Below are 18,545 nucleotides of genomic sequence, written 5' to 3'. Positions count from 1 at the left end.
TGTGTGATTAAGGCTTCATGAGGTGTTAAGGTTATATTATACATATATACATTAAAGCCACGTTTCCATTTCTTGACCTTTGATTATATATGTATACCTAGGCATATAAGCATGTTTCGATTTCATATATATATATATATATATAATGCGTATATAAGCCACGTTGTGGCTTTTCTTTCTTTTTGTTTTCGAAAAATAAATAATAATAATAATAATAATAATAATAATAATAATAATATTATTATTATTATTATTATTATTATTATTATTAATTTAAATTTTTGCTTATTAAAATAATTTTTAATAAATAATTCAAACTAATAGAATAAGTCATCATTAAATTAAATTTTAATAATTTTTAATTTTAATTAATTATTTTTGGTAAAATAATTTTTTTAAAAATAAAATATCAACAAATATAATGACTCATAAATAATTAATTATTTAATTTTTAAAATTTGAAGTTTTACATCATTTCTCACTTATAAAAATTTGAAGTTTTGCTTATATTATTTGAGTTTGAAATAAGTTCAAACTCAAACTAAAGAAAATAGGGTCCACGAAGGGAATTATAGGTAAACAGAGGTACATAGGGACAGTAAGGTTTGGTTAGGAAATAATCAAATCACATTTTAAGGAGGAAATCTGAAATAAAGGATTCCAATGAAAATAATGAAAGAAGAGATGACACCAAGTCACAACACGCATAAAGAGTTTACGTCAAAATGTTCTCAAACCCCATGATTCGCATAACCTTTTATTTTTATTTCGTCTATAATAATCCATTAGTGTTTCCGTATACAAAAATCATCAGTATTAAGTTTTCCAGACATAATACCATGAAGAATGCATCGGTCGACTAACAACATTAATCGATAGACAGTCATGCATCTAAAACTCAAAGTCATTAGGACAAGTCCTACTGCATGACAAACACTCAGAATATGCAGTGAAGCATAGTTAGTCCATTCTCAAGGTTCTAACAGGAACGAACTGCTCTGATACAATAATGTAATACCCTAACTTATTTTCATATTTATAAAAATAACCCTGAATTTTTATAAAATACACATTTTTATCCCATACTTTATTTATTATCCAAAATACCCGAAAACTTATATAATTACAAATTGTACCTCGATTTTTATGTACAAATACAATGTTATCCTTTAAAAAATAAAGTTTAAATATTAATCTTCCTCTTATACCCGAAACCAAAATCCTTAGCCCTTCCTTTTAAAAATATTACTTGTATTTTAATCCATTTTCGAGTCTTTCGGTTACCGATTTTTTTCAACTTTTAATTTAATCTTTCAACCACTAAATCTCATCAATTTTCTCAAAATACTATTTCACAACAATCCCAAAACTATTAAAACAACCACAACTGGACTGTTCCTCATAACCAAACCAACAAATCACAAGTAACAATAATAGCGAAATCTATGGTATAAATGCCAAAAAACATCTATATATATAGAAATAACGTATTTTAGTTTTATGAGTGACACTTAGTGTCTGCAACTTGTGCTATCTTTTATATTGTGCAGTACAAATACTGTAATATTCAAAATTTGTCTGTTTAAATGTAATATTAATTATGTTATTAAAATTTTAATGTCAGATTTTGGTATATATTAGGTCAAATAGAATCATTCAGTCGGACCTATTAAGTTTTTTCTTTATTTCTTTTTCTAAGCGATGGAATATTTTTTTTTTGCTCAATGCTATAATTTCTAATCCTATTGCTATACAAATATATTTTTATTAATTTGGTGAGTAATTAATTTAATCTATTTAATATACTAAAATTGGGTTTTTCCCCAACTAATGAAGGTGACGTGTCGATCTCTCATAACTCTGTTTTTTCTCTAAAATGAACTTTCCTATTCTCTATTCTAAATTATTTTATAAAAAATATATTTATTATAATTATATTATAATTAATATTTAATGAATAATACATAATTTTACTAATTTAGGAACATATTTTTATTTTTAGAAAGTACTATTTTCATGTAATTAAAGCACTTTTCTCTCTTCTAAAATTATTTTTAGAAAAATATCTTTATTATAATTATATTACAATAGCATTTAATGAATAATGCATGATTATACTAATTTAGAAAAATATTTTTATTTTTAAAAAGTACTATTCTCATGTAATGAAAGCACTATTTTCTCTTCTAAAATTATTTTTAGAAAAATATCTTTATTATAATTATATTATAATTAGCATTTAATGAATAATGCATGATTATACCAATTTAGAAAAATATCTTTATTATAATTATATAAAATAATCTATTTAATATACTAAAATTGGATTTTCCCCCAACTAATGAAAGTAAGGTGTCAATTTCTCATGAATTTATTTTCTTTTCAAAATAAAAGCACTATTCTCTCTTCTAAATTTATTTTAAAAAATATCTTTATTAGAATTATATATTACAATTAGCATTTAATGAATAATGCATAATTATACTAATTTAAAAATATCTTAATTATAATTATATAAAAAGTTAAACATAAATTTATAATTTTAATTGCTATAAATATGATACTAACGTTCATAGTGGTAAATTGATATTGCAATAATTAATTTCTATAATTATTTTTGTACTACTAAAAGCTATATATAGTGTTTATTTGTGATTAGTGAGTCTAAATCTAAGAATCAAAATATTTTTTCTAATCTGTTATTCTTTTTTTATTGGACAATTGTTTCTAAGGAGTTTTGTAGGTCAAGTTCAAGTCACATCCCCTCTACGTTTTCTACGTTTGTCCAAAAATATTCGAAGTGGAGCATATAATGAGATTGAATTTCCTCAATTTAGGTTCAATTTTGAAAAATTCGTGCCAACCTTGAAGATGCAATTCAAAGATTGGTACTATATTTAAATTTTTTTCTCTTAAGTTTTTTGTATTAAAAATAATTTTATAACATATTGTATTTTTTTCAAAAACTACCGGTCTTTTGGTGCATTAATGCAATGCCATTGAAGAGAATAAAAATCAATTTAATTTGACAATTTTAATAAGAAAATAGTCTGAATTTGTACCTATTCTACGTATTCGATCTTATGATGTTATTTCGGTTGGTTGTTACGAGAATGACTCTAATCTATACGTATCTAAGGATTAGAATAGATTAAATATTATTTAAATAATTTAGTTCTAATATTGGTAGTTGATTAAATTAGTTTTAGAGAAATTTAAATTGTTGTCTCAATTTATATATTATGACTATTCTTTATGGATATGTTATTTTTAAACTTTTTAATATGATTTTTTTTAAGTTTGTTTTTTTTTTTATATATGTATCACCTTTTTTTTTTGTATTTCAGATTAGTAATGCAATTATTAAGAGAAATGTAATTCATTAATAAATTAGAATGATTAAAAGTTCAATTAAGATTAACTAACATCTATTTTGGACATAAGATTGATTAATTAAGATTAAGGCATGAAAAAGAAAAAAGAGTCACAATATGTGGTTTTGCTTTCTTGCTAATATATAAAAATACATGAAAAAAAATTAAAATATCACCATTTAAAAAAAATTATTAATCATACATATGAAAAGGAATTGGAAAATATGCATGAATATAAAAAATAATCATATATATATATATATAAAAAATCATAACAAAAAAATAATTAGCATATATAACTTAAATTTTTATATGTACAATTAATATATATATATATATATATATATATATATATATATATATATAAACAAATATTTAAAATTATTTAACAAAATTAATATATATGTATAGATAAATAAAGAAATTATTATAATTTATAAAAATTACACATACGATGACATTAATAATAAAGAATAAAAAAATTATTGAATGATTGTAGACTCAAAAAATATTAATTATGATAAAAAAAATTAATTAATATATACGATTTAAATTAGTATGATTTATGAATATTATTACGCATATGATGGTATTAATGGAATAACAAAATCAGTATAATTATTGTAGGCTAAAAAAGTTATTTATAATAAAAAATTAAAAAATAATTAATATATGTGACTTAATATATGTGTACTTAAATAAGGAAAGATTTAAAATTATTTAAATAAAATAAATAAATATATCCTACGAATAAAAAAAATCATTGACTAATCGATTAATATATATTGGTAGTATAAATAAAAAACCATTAAATAAAAAAAATAGTATGTTTTCAATTTTGGGAATAAAACGTAAATAATTATAATATAATAATTTGTTTAATTGTTAATATTTATAATTATTATTTTAAATCATAAATTTAGAGAAAAAAAGTAGATTAACAAAAACGATTAATAACTATATTAGAGTTGATATACATAACACTAAATTAAGAAAAAATAAACGCAATTACTACAATTTAAATTAATTTTAATAAAATAATTTAAAATTATAATTTCAAACTTATCACGTGCATAGTACGAATTATTGAACAATTTATTATCATGTACATGGCAAGGATTATTAAACAATTTCTCATGTGTTTTTTTTTCCAATATTTTTACTTATAATTATTATTCTTTATCAACTCTTTCATTTAAACACTAATATTATTTATTAATTTTTTTATTTTTATTCCTCACAATTATTAAAAATTCCTTTTCAATAATTTAGGTATTAATTGTTGTTATTTAATTAATTTATTTTAGGTATTTACTTATTAAAATTTTAGGTATTAATTATACCTCAATTACGGTATTAAGACTTTGAACATAATTTTAATTTAATTTTAGACAATATCAATATATATATATATGATATTTTAGGTATTAATTATTATTATCTATTAACTTATTTTAGGTTTTTAATTATTAAAATATTAGATATTAATTATATTCTGTTTTCCATGTTAAGCTTTTAGACATAATCCCAATTTAATTTTAGACAATGTAAGAAGCAAATATATATATAATATTAAATTAGAAGAGTAGATTTTAATTTTATATAAAATAATATAATAGATATAGAGTATAAATAAATTTACTTGACAAATATAATTATTCATAGTGTGATATTTTATTACGATAACATATCTTTGTGCATTGACTCCCTATATAGTAATAATATATATATATATATATATATATATATATATATATATATATATATATAGTTTGTTATTTTTCTATTACATGACATATTTATTATTATATTTCAAATTTAAAGTTTCTTTGATCTAACATTGCAGTGAAAGAATAACAAGCAAAAAAAAAAACATGGGAACATTCTAAACATGATTACCCTAATCCTTTTTTCTTTAGTTTTCAAATATATTATTTATTTTATTTATTTAGAGTAATAACTAAATTTATTATAACTATAGTAAAATTATCTTTAAACTATTAGTATTATTAGTAAATTTTTAAAATTATTGACATATTATTCTTATATATAATAAGTAGTAAATTTTTTTCATGTTTATTATTTAAAAAATTTATAATTTTCACATAGTCTTTATTCTTTTTTTTTTCATACCTAATGACTATTGACTATGATCCTATTAATAGTATCACCTATAGTAGATTATACGAAGAGAAAGTATGAAAAATAAAGATAAGAATTATAAGGCTATAAAAAGTTCCATTCAAGTTTGACAAGAATAAGACGGTTTATATAGAAATAGTTCTAATAGATGATAAGATTAATTGATTCATTTACTATTTTTTTTCAAGTAATACTAAGTTCAATTTATAAATAGAGTTTAATTTTGATGCACTGATAGTGTAAAGCATTTTATATAGTCGTGCAATCACATCCGTTCTTTTGGATGACCATTCACGCGGTCAATGTGAAATGTATTTATTTTTATTGATGTGTCATTATGTAATTGGATACACGCGTAAAACTACTTTACACTGTCAGTGCATCAAAATTAAATTCTTATAAATATTTGTAGTTCATATTTTAAGTTAATTTTATAAGTACACCATTTCATAAGTCAAAGAAAATTCTTTTTAATAGCTTTGTAAATGCTAATAGTTTTTATATTTAATTTATTTTGCAATACGATAAAATTCATTGTTCAATCAAGTCAAAGACAATTCTTTTTAATAGCTTTATAAATGCTAATAGCTTTTATATTTAATTTGTTTTGCAATACGATAAAATTCATTGTTCAATCAAGAATTATTTGACAAAAATATTTGAGAATGAATTGGTAGAAAGGAAAGTCTATGTCTTCTCAAAGTTTGAGATCGAGAAATCAAGCGGAATATATCTTCTGACTGTACACACGTGCAAAATATCTTTTAAGATAGAGTCAGGTATAGTACATTTGGTCGATGATCGTAAAATTCTAGATAATCATTTTAATTTGCTTGCTCATGCTGATATATTGAAACAAACAAATGAACAATTCTACTTATTTGGTACGTAATTAATTTATATTAACCCACACAAAATTATTTTCCTTTTGATTTTAAGTTTTGCGAAAAAGTTGTATAATAGCATCATTTTATTGATAACAAAAATTTTAACAGTTTATTTATGAAAATATTTGAAATTGTATTGTGACTTTTTTAAAAGGTATATCCTTTTATTAATATACTATTGTTAGTTTTATCGTTTAATATAAAATAAATCAGTAAATTCTTTTTATTTTATACACGTTCGAAGTTATAATTTCTTATATTATTCACTCATTTGTCCTTAATTTGGTACTTTTAATTCAATTTTTTTGTTCAATTAGATGTTATTAGATTCTTGACTAGAAAAGAAAAACTCATATCATGGTCAAAAATAGAGAGAAGTGACCAGTACATTGTGATTGATCTTCATGATTTGCAATATGTAAAATTTTAATATGAATATTTTTTTAGGTTATAATTATGTGTTGTGGTGCAAATTTTTTTTTTCTTTATATATTACTACTTACTCCCTTAATTCTCTCTTTCATTCAAAAATGAGAAAAAAAATAAGATATACACTATGAGATCAATTTACAATCCAATTACTTGATCATCTATGTGATCACCAAGCAACCGAATACATAATTTATTCTCTAATTTATAAAATTTAACAAAGACATTGGTAAATATATTGGTTTCGTATTTATTTATATATTTTATTTATTTATGTTATATTTGTAATTATATTATATCTATTTTTACCAATATATATTTTTTAAAAAGTGTTAGCACATTGTGTATTAAATAAATTAAATGATAGAAGCATTATAATTTAAGCACGTAACTATTTTATTTTTTTAAGCACGTAACTATTTTCTTTTTCAGTCAAGATTAAGTAAAATACTGTAATTTAGACTTGCAATATCAACATATTAATAGTAAAATGAAGAAAAAATGTAATATTATATCAAAAAAAATTTTAAATCATAATTTAAATATTTTAAACGGGATAATTTCATTTAGAGAATTCATAATTCAAACATAATTTTTATACATTTAATAGCTACATTCGAGTTAATACATTTAATACTATATTTAAAAAAATACGAACAATGCACATCATATTATTTATTTATTAATTAAATTATTACAATTCAAATTAATTTTAATAGAATAATTTAAAATTATAATTTCAGTTTTATCACGCACGGGTTATTACACTTGTTAAGATATATGATTTATATAGTTAGAACTTTAAGTTTTACAAAATATATATAGTTTGTAAATATTATTTTACTTTTACACGAAAAAAATTAATTTTATTTAAGGTTAAAATATATTTGGTAATTTAATCAATATTTATATATTAATTAATATTTATATTATTATTGTACAATTTCATTAGTATTCAATTCTAAAGAATTAAGAGTATATTATTTTAAGATAAAGCTCAAATTTAAAATGTGATAAAATATTTAACCATTAAACATATATTCTAAAATAGGTCTATTGATACAGAACAGAACTCAAAATAAACAAAAGACAAGAATTGAAATTGAATAAAAAGATATATTAAAATTGAAATAGAAAACAAAGAATAGGTTGAAATTGAATATAAAGAGAATTACTTGACTTTTAATTCAATTTCTTAATGTAATAAAAAGGAGACTTATTTAATCTAATTTGTTCACACTATACTTTGAGAATTGAATCGAAGGAAAACACTCAACCTTCTGTCTAATTTTCTGAAACAACAAGAGAGACTTATATTCAAATTATTTGTCTACACCATGGTTTCATCATAAAACCAAAAGAGATTTTTCACGTCTCTAATCACTCAATATGACAATTACAATAGTTTAGGAGGTATTTATAATATTTTTTTAGGTTAAAACAAAAAAAATATAAGCCTATAAATATAAAATCCAATCTAATAATTAAATAAACAAAATTAAAATACATTAAATTAAATTAAATATTTTAAAAATATAAACAATAACTTTTAAATAATACTTGAACTCTTTAAATTATAAATATTTAAAGCACGTATTACCTAGTTAGTATTTGATTTTAATACAAGTTTTTGTAAGTATGATTAGAAAAATAAAATTATTTATTTGTAAAATTTAGTAACTTTATGACCATTTTATATTTCTTAAAAGGAGTCATAACATTATAAAGTCTATTTTTATAATCAGAAAAATAATTATTAGATGAGTAAATTTGATATGGGAACCAAATAATATGTTGCATTATTTTATTTTGCACTTTATACTGTTATTGTGCATAGTTAGAAAAAAGAAAAACAGAGAAAGCTATGCTTGGGTAGATTTATTAGCCCAACTGAATGCATTGTTCAATTTTTTATTCGGCCTATTATGTGACAAAAAAATAAATGTTATTAAAATTTAATAATATAATTAATATTATATTTAAATAGACAAAAGCTAAAAGTTGCAATACTCTCACTGCACATCATGAAAGAGAATACCAATAGCAGATATTAAATCTCATTAGTCCCAAAAAAAGATGTTAAATATCGCTCAGAAAAGTAAAACACGTTACTTTTACATGTGTAGATGTCTTTTGGCATCTACACCATTAGGGCTGGAAATTCATACTCTATCGGTGAGTACTCAACCCGATTTAATCCGTTCAAGTAAAGTAGAATACTCAATCCGTTGTGGGTAGAGTAGGATACGGGTTTATGGTGTACCCTACCCTATCCTACTCGTACCTCATATATAACACATTTTTTTTATAAAAATTAAATATATAGTGAAGGAAATAAGAGTTGAACCCACAATCTCCCTTATATAATGACTTACAATAAGTGAACAACCACTAAATTAGTTAGTTAATTTAGTAATTTAGAGCATTAGTTTTTTATTTTTTATGTTATTAATATGTATAAATTTTGAAATGATTGAATTTTATATTTACTTTGAAAAAATTTGATATTTCTGCGGGTAGGGTAGGGTAGGGTAGAGTTTAGAACTTTAGGGTGCGGGTAGGGTTAGGGTTGAGAGATTCTCAACCCGCGGGTAGGATAGGGTAGAGTTTTAATAAAATTTTCAACCCGCGAGTAGGGTTAGGGTAGAGTCCAAACCCTACCCTACCTACCCATTGCCAGCCCTATATACCATAGACTTCGCTAGGGGTGGCAAGCGGGGAAGCCCGCCCCGCCCCGCCCCGCCCCGTCTAGTGAGGCGGTCCCAGAATCCCAACCCGCCCCGCCTAACGGCGGGCTGGCGGGTCGGCGGGCTAAGCCCGCCAAATATCCTCTTTTTTTTTTTTTTTTACTTTTAACTATTAAATAATATATATAAAGGCATAAAAAATCTCTTTTATTTTTTACTTTTAACTATTATAATTTTTAAAAGTATAAACAAATTATAATTTTTATATTCACAAACATTAAAGTCTTTGTAATTATAAATATCTAATAAACATAATTATAAATTAAGTTTTCATCCAAAACATAATTATAAATATTGTTCCAAAAGCAAAATAAACATAATCTAAAACACTCAATTTTCATCTTCATTCTCTTATAAGTTGGGTTAGGGAAAGTTAGGTTTTGGCAAAAAAAATTGTAAAACTACCCCTTGCCGAAAAAAATACTAAACCCGGCGGGGAAGCCCGCCCCGCCAAAGCCCGCGGTTTAAGTGGTGCGGGTTAGGCAGACTTTTGCTATTTGGCGGTCCCAATTTTCTAGCCCGACCCGCCTTTTTTGGCGGGTTACGCGGGCTGGCTCAGCGAGTTTAGACCCGTTTGCCACTCCTAGACTTCGCCAACAATAATAATTCAATATTTATTTATCAAATTTACATTTAATTATTATAAAATTATTAAACTTTACTTCCGTGCATAAATCACAACAACAGAATCTTTGGAGTAGCTATTTGATTGAGCAGCTGAAGAGAAAAACGTCAAAAATCGTTCTATGCCTTCTAGAACTCCAATTGGCCGAACTCATGAGGAAGGGGAGTTACATCACCATCAACTTCACCAAACAAAAATAACGCCAACATATAAAAGAGGAGAATACAAACACTTTTACTAGATTTTATTAGAGTTACGGATCATAAAAAATCAAAAACGAAATTTTTGGTGTAGGTCACGATTTTCCTCATGCAAGCATTCAGTCTCCCCTTTTTTTTTGGTTCAAAGTAATTCAGTTATGCATGAGGATTAAATGGGGTTGATAATGTTAAAGGAAGATGTGCGGTGATTAAGGCTTCATGAGGTGTCAAGGTTTATATATATATATATATATATATATATATATATATATATATATATGGAAGAAGGGACAAAAGTACACCTGAAAATTCATACACTGGACAGTAATACACTTGAATCGTTTAATGAGTCACGCGTGCATATTAATTATACACTTCGGTGGACAGAATCACCATTCCAGCCATCAGCGTGTGGCTTGGTTAGTGAGAGTGGACAGGTGGCTCTATTTTATCTTTGCTGACACGTTAAGAGTTAGTGAGCTGGCCAATTAGTGCCAACTCAGATAAAATATTTTATTTTAATGTTTAATTAGGCAAAATTAACCCTGAAACCCTAACACCTTTGTTCTCCTTTATCTTCAGAAGTAAGAAGCTCTGTGTTGAAACCCTAACACCTTAACCAATAACTAAGAACACGGCCTCATTCAAGGAAAAATCAAGCTCTTTATCCCTAAATTGTGGCAGCGCTGTTGGTGGCGGGTCTTCGTTGTTGAGGAACAAGAAGAAGAAGAAGAAGTTTGAGTACAACAACGGCAAGTGTTTGCACGGATTTGAAGTTGTGGTACTTAAGTCTGGAACACAATGGAATCCAGACAGATTGTTTCTGCGATGTCCTCTGTGGGAGGTAGGTTTCGAAATTGCCTTTCTTCTTGTTACTTGTGTTATCCGTTTGTTTCGTTCTTCACCCCTCTTTGGATTGTTGTGTCTAATCTTCAGAGTGCTGAACATCGTTGTGAGTATTTTGTTTGGCTGGACGAAGTAGAAGGAAAAACAAAAAACGTGTGGGCAGAGGTTGTATCTGAAGAAAGGCCATTGACACAATCATACAAGAAGATGAATGAATTTATAGAGTGTTCCAGCAAGTTGGAAGAAGATGTGCAACTGTTACAGAAGACAGTTGATATGATTAGGGGTGAAATAACTTGTATTAAGAATATGGTTATGGGTGTTTGTTTAGGGTTGGATTTTTGGGCATTGTTGATTGTGATGATATATTCTCAGAAGTGAGGATCCTGTGTAATAACTTTCAAACTTTCAAAGTTGCATTGAATAAATGGAAGAAAAAAAAGGTCTCCTTTTTTGTGAATCACATTTTGTAATTGGTGTAACATCAACCATTGACATAAGAGAAAAATGTAAACCTGTGAGAATTTGGTTGAAAATAAGCAATTCATAAACAAGCTAACTCATACAATATTCAACAACATCTTGTAAAATCAAAAATCTTTGCTTCATTGTAATCACAAAATAGGCAGAGTAGTTACTATAATCATTGAGTTTTCATACAAGCCAGAAATACCCGATTAACAAGCAAAGTCACAATGTATATAACATAACATACCACATACTATTAGATTACAAAAAAAGGTCCCAAGGTTTATGCTGATAAACAAAACAGCTTTCTCCACAAAAAACAAAACATGCACATTAGTCTTCAATAAAGGTTCTATGTCTCTGTTGCAGCCCCTTGCATGGTCCCACCTTCACTTGGGCCAACTTGATCAGTTGCTGCAGCTGGGCCATTGCTTCTTCCAGGAACTCCTCTTGGGACTAGCTTTGATGGTCTTGGGCCCGGATTTGGTTGGTCCCTCAGAGTTGGAGTTGGCATAAACTGTTCAAACCTCTGCCTCATTGCTGGGCTTACAGCATTCATGGTTTCAGTGGAGACCATAGGTTTAGACTTGGGTCTTGGAGCAGTAGCAGCATCACTAGGATTCTGTTGTTGGGGTGGTGGTGGCTGTGCAGGGTTATTAGTAGCAGCAGTAGCTTCCTCTGCTTCCATAGCTGCAACCTCATCATTCATATCAGCATGCTTTTTTTCACAACCCCTACTATTGTGGCCACTCTACAACATATAAACATGAGAAAATGTAAATATAACAGTATCAGTGATCTCTAGAACAAACTCATAAAATATGATATTCATACCTCTCCACAGTATTTGCAAATGATTGTTCCATATCTCCTTTTAAGCTTATGTGGGTTGGAATTTGGTCATGCCTCATTTTTCTCCTTTCTTCTCTTTTTTGTTGGTCTTCCAATGGGTGTCTTATAGTGAGGGGGCAGTGGAGAATAGCCTTCAACTTTATCCCAAAATTCTTTGCTTGGTACGGGGTTGATGTTATGTTGGTATGCTGAGTTATATGCAGCTATTCCCAGCCAGTTATGGATCTGGTCTTCTGGCCTACGACCCCTCAGAGCAAGTGCTGCACAAGCGTGTCTGCAAGGCAAGCCTGTGAGCTGCCAAAATCGACAGGTGCACTTCTGATTTTCCAAGTCAACAGTAACCTTAGTAGGATGTTTCTCAACCTCATAAATTTCTCCACTGTCATCCCCTGCCCATGTGGGAGTCCATTTATTACTTTTTTCTTTCTCTCTCTCAAGCCTGCTAAGTTGTCTTGGAGCAACAGAACCAACATAGCCACTTAGAGACTTTTTGTTCCTCGCCATAACCCTCATGATATGAACTCTGACTTCCTCTAACATTGTTATGATTGGCTTGCCTCTATATTTGAGAATCTTACCATTAAAAGTCTCACAGTTGTTGTTAGTGACATTGTCCACCTTAGGCCACTCACTAAAATGTGCCTTTGTCTAAGTTTTTGGGTCAAGTCGATCTAAGTATTCCCAGGCAGCATTGTTGATTCCCTTTAACATCATCATTGCAGCTTCAAATTCAGTAACAGTGGTGGCTCTACAACATTTCCACACTGCTCCTTTCAACTGTTTATCCTTCCATCTTTTAGTGAAGTTGGCCCAAATGTGCATTGCACAAAACCGATGATGCACTCCGGGCATAACCTGCTCCATGGCTGGTATTAGACCCTGCGTTCACACAGACAACAACAATTAACAAGCTGAGTGATACAAATCAACCAAGAAATAACATTTAATAATTACCTTCTGTTGGTCACTCATGAAGTTCCAACCATGCACCCTATAGTTCCCCAAATCACGATGCAGAAGTTCTAGAAACCATCTCCAGTTATCTCTTGTCTCTGAGTCAACGACTGCATATGCAATGGGAAAGATCTGATTGTTAGCATCTTGTCCCACTGCTGTAAGCAATTGCCCACCATAGTAACCTTTCAGGAATGTGCCATCAAGTCCAATAAATGGTCTGCAACCTTGTATGAAACCTTTTTTGCAAGCGTCAAAACATATGTATAGTCTCTTGAAGATCGGGAGGGAATCAGGCATAGGGGTAGTGTCCATATAAATAGTTGCTCCTGGATTAGCTGTCAACAAGGCAAGTATGTAATCCCTCAACTCAGCATACTGTTCCCTCTCAGAGCTCTCAATATTCTCCCTTGCCTTCTTTATTGCCCTTTGTATTTTTTTGTAGTTGATGGTTACATTGAACTCTCTTCTAAATCATGCCTCAGCTTCAGATGTTTTAAAGTCCTTTTGGTCCCTCAACTTCTCCTCCAGCTATTCAATAACCCACTTTCTATCAGCTGACTTGTTGGTGTGGCTTCTTGCACAAACATGTTGGTTGACAAACGTCTTAACTTGAAAACTCTTTGGTTCATTAGACCTGGAACAGTAGATACTCCAAAGACAGTTGGCCTCACAACAAATTGCCTTACACTTCAATGGTTCCACTCGGCTAAACATGATACTCCTTCTAATTTGTATATTGAACTTCCTAACAGCTCTTTTGAATTGCTCCATAGTTTCGAATTCCATCCCCACAAAAGCAGCATTCGGGTTTCCTTGAGGCCAAACATTGCGCTCTGCCTCATACTCACTATCACATTCTGACGAATAAGGGCTGTGCAGCTCCTCAGACTCATACTGATGGTAATATGGATCAGAGTCATCTTCATCACTCTCTGATGACTCACTGGTTGCACGAGGAACAAATATTTTTGGAACTTCACCTATGCCTCCTTGCACAAAGGTTTGTCCACTAGGAGCTGGCCTCTTGTAAGAATTTCTTGTGTTTCTTTGTTTTGCTCTTGATTCCTGGGTAGGGACTTCATCTTGTTGAAGGTTGGGTTGTGATTGAGTTCCAAGTTTAGAAGTTGTTGGTGGTCCAGTTTGAGTGATTTGGGTTTAGGCCACAGGAGTTGTATGTTGGGCTTGGCCCACTTGTGGTGTGTGTTGGGCTTGGGCCACATATGCTGGCTTAACTTGGGCTGTGGATGACATTGTTTTCGGTTTGGACTGTGGGTGAGATTGTTTTGCTGGTTCAGATTGTGTGGTTTTTTGTTGTCTTTCCCTTGGGTTGGTTTTCTTCATTGAAAGTAATGAATTTTGGGATGACTTCTGGCCTAGTGTTATTGTTAGTTTTCTTGGTCTCAGAATTCTGGCTGGTTTTTGACTCTTTTGTGCCCTCTTCTTTATCCTCCCTCCAGGTGATTTCACACTCTCTGCATTTACATTGGCTGTTTCAGGGGTAGGGACCTCTTCCGCATCTACGTCAACCACCTCAACCTCAGTTGGAATGTTTACTGTATGCTCCCAATACACATGTACCACCCTATCATCATTTTTAATTGCATCCTCATACATGTTCACCACATCCCTATCTAGCCTAAGTAGCTTAAGAGCAAAACCACCTCCGGCATCACGCTTTCCCCAGTAAAATTCCTTCCACTGAATATAACCCAAATCTTTGAACAACCCCTCCATGAAAAACAGGTTCAGCGTATCCACATTGACTCTAGGAATTAAGGACACTTGACCACGGCTGTATACTGTAACCCCTTTAGAATTTCTCTCCAACCTCCCCCCATGATGATACACAAGTGTGATGTGAGTTGGCATCTACGAAGAAAAACAAAACCCTCATAACCACAACTAAACCCAGAAAACCCTAACTTTTTTCGGACAACCAGAAACTAGTTACTAAACAAACATCAAATAGCATGTTCGATCATAATAGGTACAATGGGAACTTCAAAAGATGTTACCTTTAGATCGTCCCTGCCTCCAGTGCGTGATCGTCGCTGTGGTCGTGTGGGTTGACTTCACTTCTTCGAGTACTCCTCCAATGATGAACTGACTCACCACTTCAGAGCAATGCCATTGCTTCTCTGCTAGGGCTGTTTAATTGTCTCAAGGTGCAAACTATGTTACCACCAACAAAACTTTGAAGTTCATAATTCGATTAAAGAGAACGAAGCGTTTAAGGGTTAATTTTACCTAATTAAACATTAAAATAAAATATTTTATCTGAGTTAGCACTAATTGACCAGCTCACTAACTCTTAACGTGCCAGCAAGGATAAAATAGAGCCACCTGTCCACTCTCACTAACCACGCCACACGCTGATGGCCGTAATGGTGATTTTGTCCGCCGGAGTGTATAATTAATGTGCACGCGTGACTCATTAAACGATTCAAGTGTACTACTGTCCAGCGTATGAATTTTCAGGTGTACTTTTGTCCCTTCTTCCTATATATATATATATAATGCGTATATAAGCCACGTTGTGGCTTTTCTTTTTTTTTTTTTCGAAAAATAAATAATAAAATAATAATAATAATATAGTAATAATAATGATAACAATGATAATATAATTTAATAATAATAATAATAATAATAATAATAATAATAATAATAATTATAAAAATTAATTTAAATTTTTGTTTATTAAAATAATTTTTAATAAATAATTCAAACTAATAAAATAAGTTATAATTAAATAAAATTTCAATAATTTTTAAATTTTAGTTAATTATTTTTGGTAAAATATTTTTTTTTAAAAAAATAAAATCTCAACAAATATAATGATTCATAAATAACTAATTATTTAATTTTTAAAAATTTTGAATCTTACACGTAATTGTATCAAAAGTGATAAAAATATTTTTTTACTATATGACGTGTTTTTAACTTACATATTTAAAAACTTTGTTGTTGATCTGACTAATGAGTACCAAGAGAATAGAATTTTATCTATTAAGAGTGATGGTACAAATAAACAGACAAAAGGAAAAGAACTAAGGCTACCAGAGATACGGTTATGAAGGAAGAAGAAAATGAGAATATCCCTCCTCCTTCTACTTTAGGCACATCAAATTCCAACAAATATTTGATTAATGACTTTACCAAGGATGTGCTATAAGAGTTTGTTAATCTTACAAAGTAAATGATCAATTCTAGCCAACAAGCTAGGAAACTTGCAATTCAAAATGAAAATTTCTTGAAAAAGTCTCAAAGAAGTTGAGGTACTTTTAAAGTACCTTGAATTATTGAAAAATGATCAAATAATATCTGAATTTAAAAAAAAAGACATTTTGAGAACCGAGGACGAGGAATTTGATGTCTAACTCCATGTTGAAGTTGCTGATTTGTGAAACACTATTTTTTTTTTTTAATTCTGGTCTTTGAATACTTTTATCGGATGGCTATAATATTGGTTTTTTGATACCTATTCTAAATTGTTTTGTACTGATCGATTGACTATTGAACACTTAACATCTTTTGTGTAAGTTTACTTACCTTCTTTAATAATAAAAGGGGAAGTAAGTGAAAGAAAAATAAATGAAAATGAATTGTTTTAAATTGTTTTTAGGTTGTTTTGATTGTTGTTGATACTGATTATTTGAGGATGATTGTTTTGATGATATTTAATATTTTACAACTTTGATTGTGAAACTTGAACATAGTTCTTATTAGTATTTATTTTTTATTGAATAAGGTTGATTAATGATTTTGTTTAATAGCAACCTTGCAAATATTGGCTAGTAATAAAGCTGGTTCTCTTAAGTATAAAACTGTTTGAAATAATTTATGGATGTTTGACATTGTTTCTGTATAATTTTTTTTTATCACAGGTTGAATAATGTAAACATTGAGGGGAAGGCAAGTGAATAAAAAAAAAAGGGGGAGTTTCACATCAAATATAATCATCAAAAGGGAAGTTTCTAAAACTTTTCTTAGTTCTTTCTAATTCATTTTTAATGTTTGTCATCAAAAAAGGGGTTGTTAAGTTTGAAAAACTAATAAAAAATTAATTGATGATGACTAAATATTATTAGTGGATTAATAACCTAATTAAGTATAATTTAGTTTGCTTAATGGAAAGCATTAGGCCCAATTGGGTTCAAAGTCCACTTCACTCATTTAAAGAAATAACGACTGATCTCAAAGGAGAAAGGAAAGAAAGAATCTTAGCTAGCCCAACAACAAACTAATGAAATCCAAAGTGATAAGAAATCTGAATAGCTAGTGTGGAAAAATGAATTTGGACCAAAAAGAAGCATAGGGCCAACCGGTAATCTAAGTCCATTCACTCAACTTGGTTTTTAATTAAGATTGGCAATTCCATTTGTATCAAAACTAAATATAAGCCACTGAACTAAATTCTCTCTTCTTTCTCTTTTCTGTTTTCTCTCACCCACATGAAGATAAAAAGAAAGCAAAAAAGAAGAAATCTAATTAGGGCTCAAATCAGAAACAAAAAAGTGGATTATCGTTTTCAAGTAAAAAAGAAGAAAGTCAAAGAAATTAGGATTTCAAGCAAAGATCACATCTTAAGGCTACAGTAGAAAAATATTTCTTCATTTGTGCTTGGTCGAAGAAAGTTGAAGAAATCCTCTTTTTACATACACCGAATGAAAAATCTGATTCAAATGGAGGTTATGGAGCTTTACAACCATCAACGGATAAGAAACAAATTTGGAGTCAAAATTTTGATACACAGCTCAGATTCAAAAAGCAATATGAAAAATGATGAAAGAGAAGATGAAAGGTATGGATGTATGTACTGTTAAATCACTGCTACTACTCTATCTCTCTTCTGCACCATTGCTGCTGTTGATATTGGGGAAGAAGAACTCGAACAAGTTGCTGAAAATAAGTTTCAAACTTTGGAAGCTTTACTCATCTATTAAAGAAATAAATGGCCAATGATTGGAGCAAGAAGTGAGAGCACAAAGTTTGGATTCTCATAGCTTACAAAACTATAC

Source organism: Arachis ipaensis, chromosome B2, assembly GCF_059453495.1.
Source record: "Arachis ipaensis isolate K30076 ecotype BB chromosome B2, ASM5945349v1, whole genome shotgun sequence".
NCBI classification, from domain to species: domain Eukaryota; kingdom Viridiplantae; phylum Streptophyta; class Magnoliopsida; order Fabales; family Fabaceae; genus Arachis; species Arachis ipaensis.
This window is presented reverse-complemented; position numbering follows the sequence as displayed.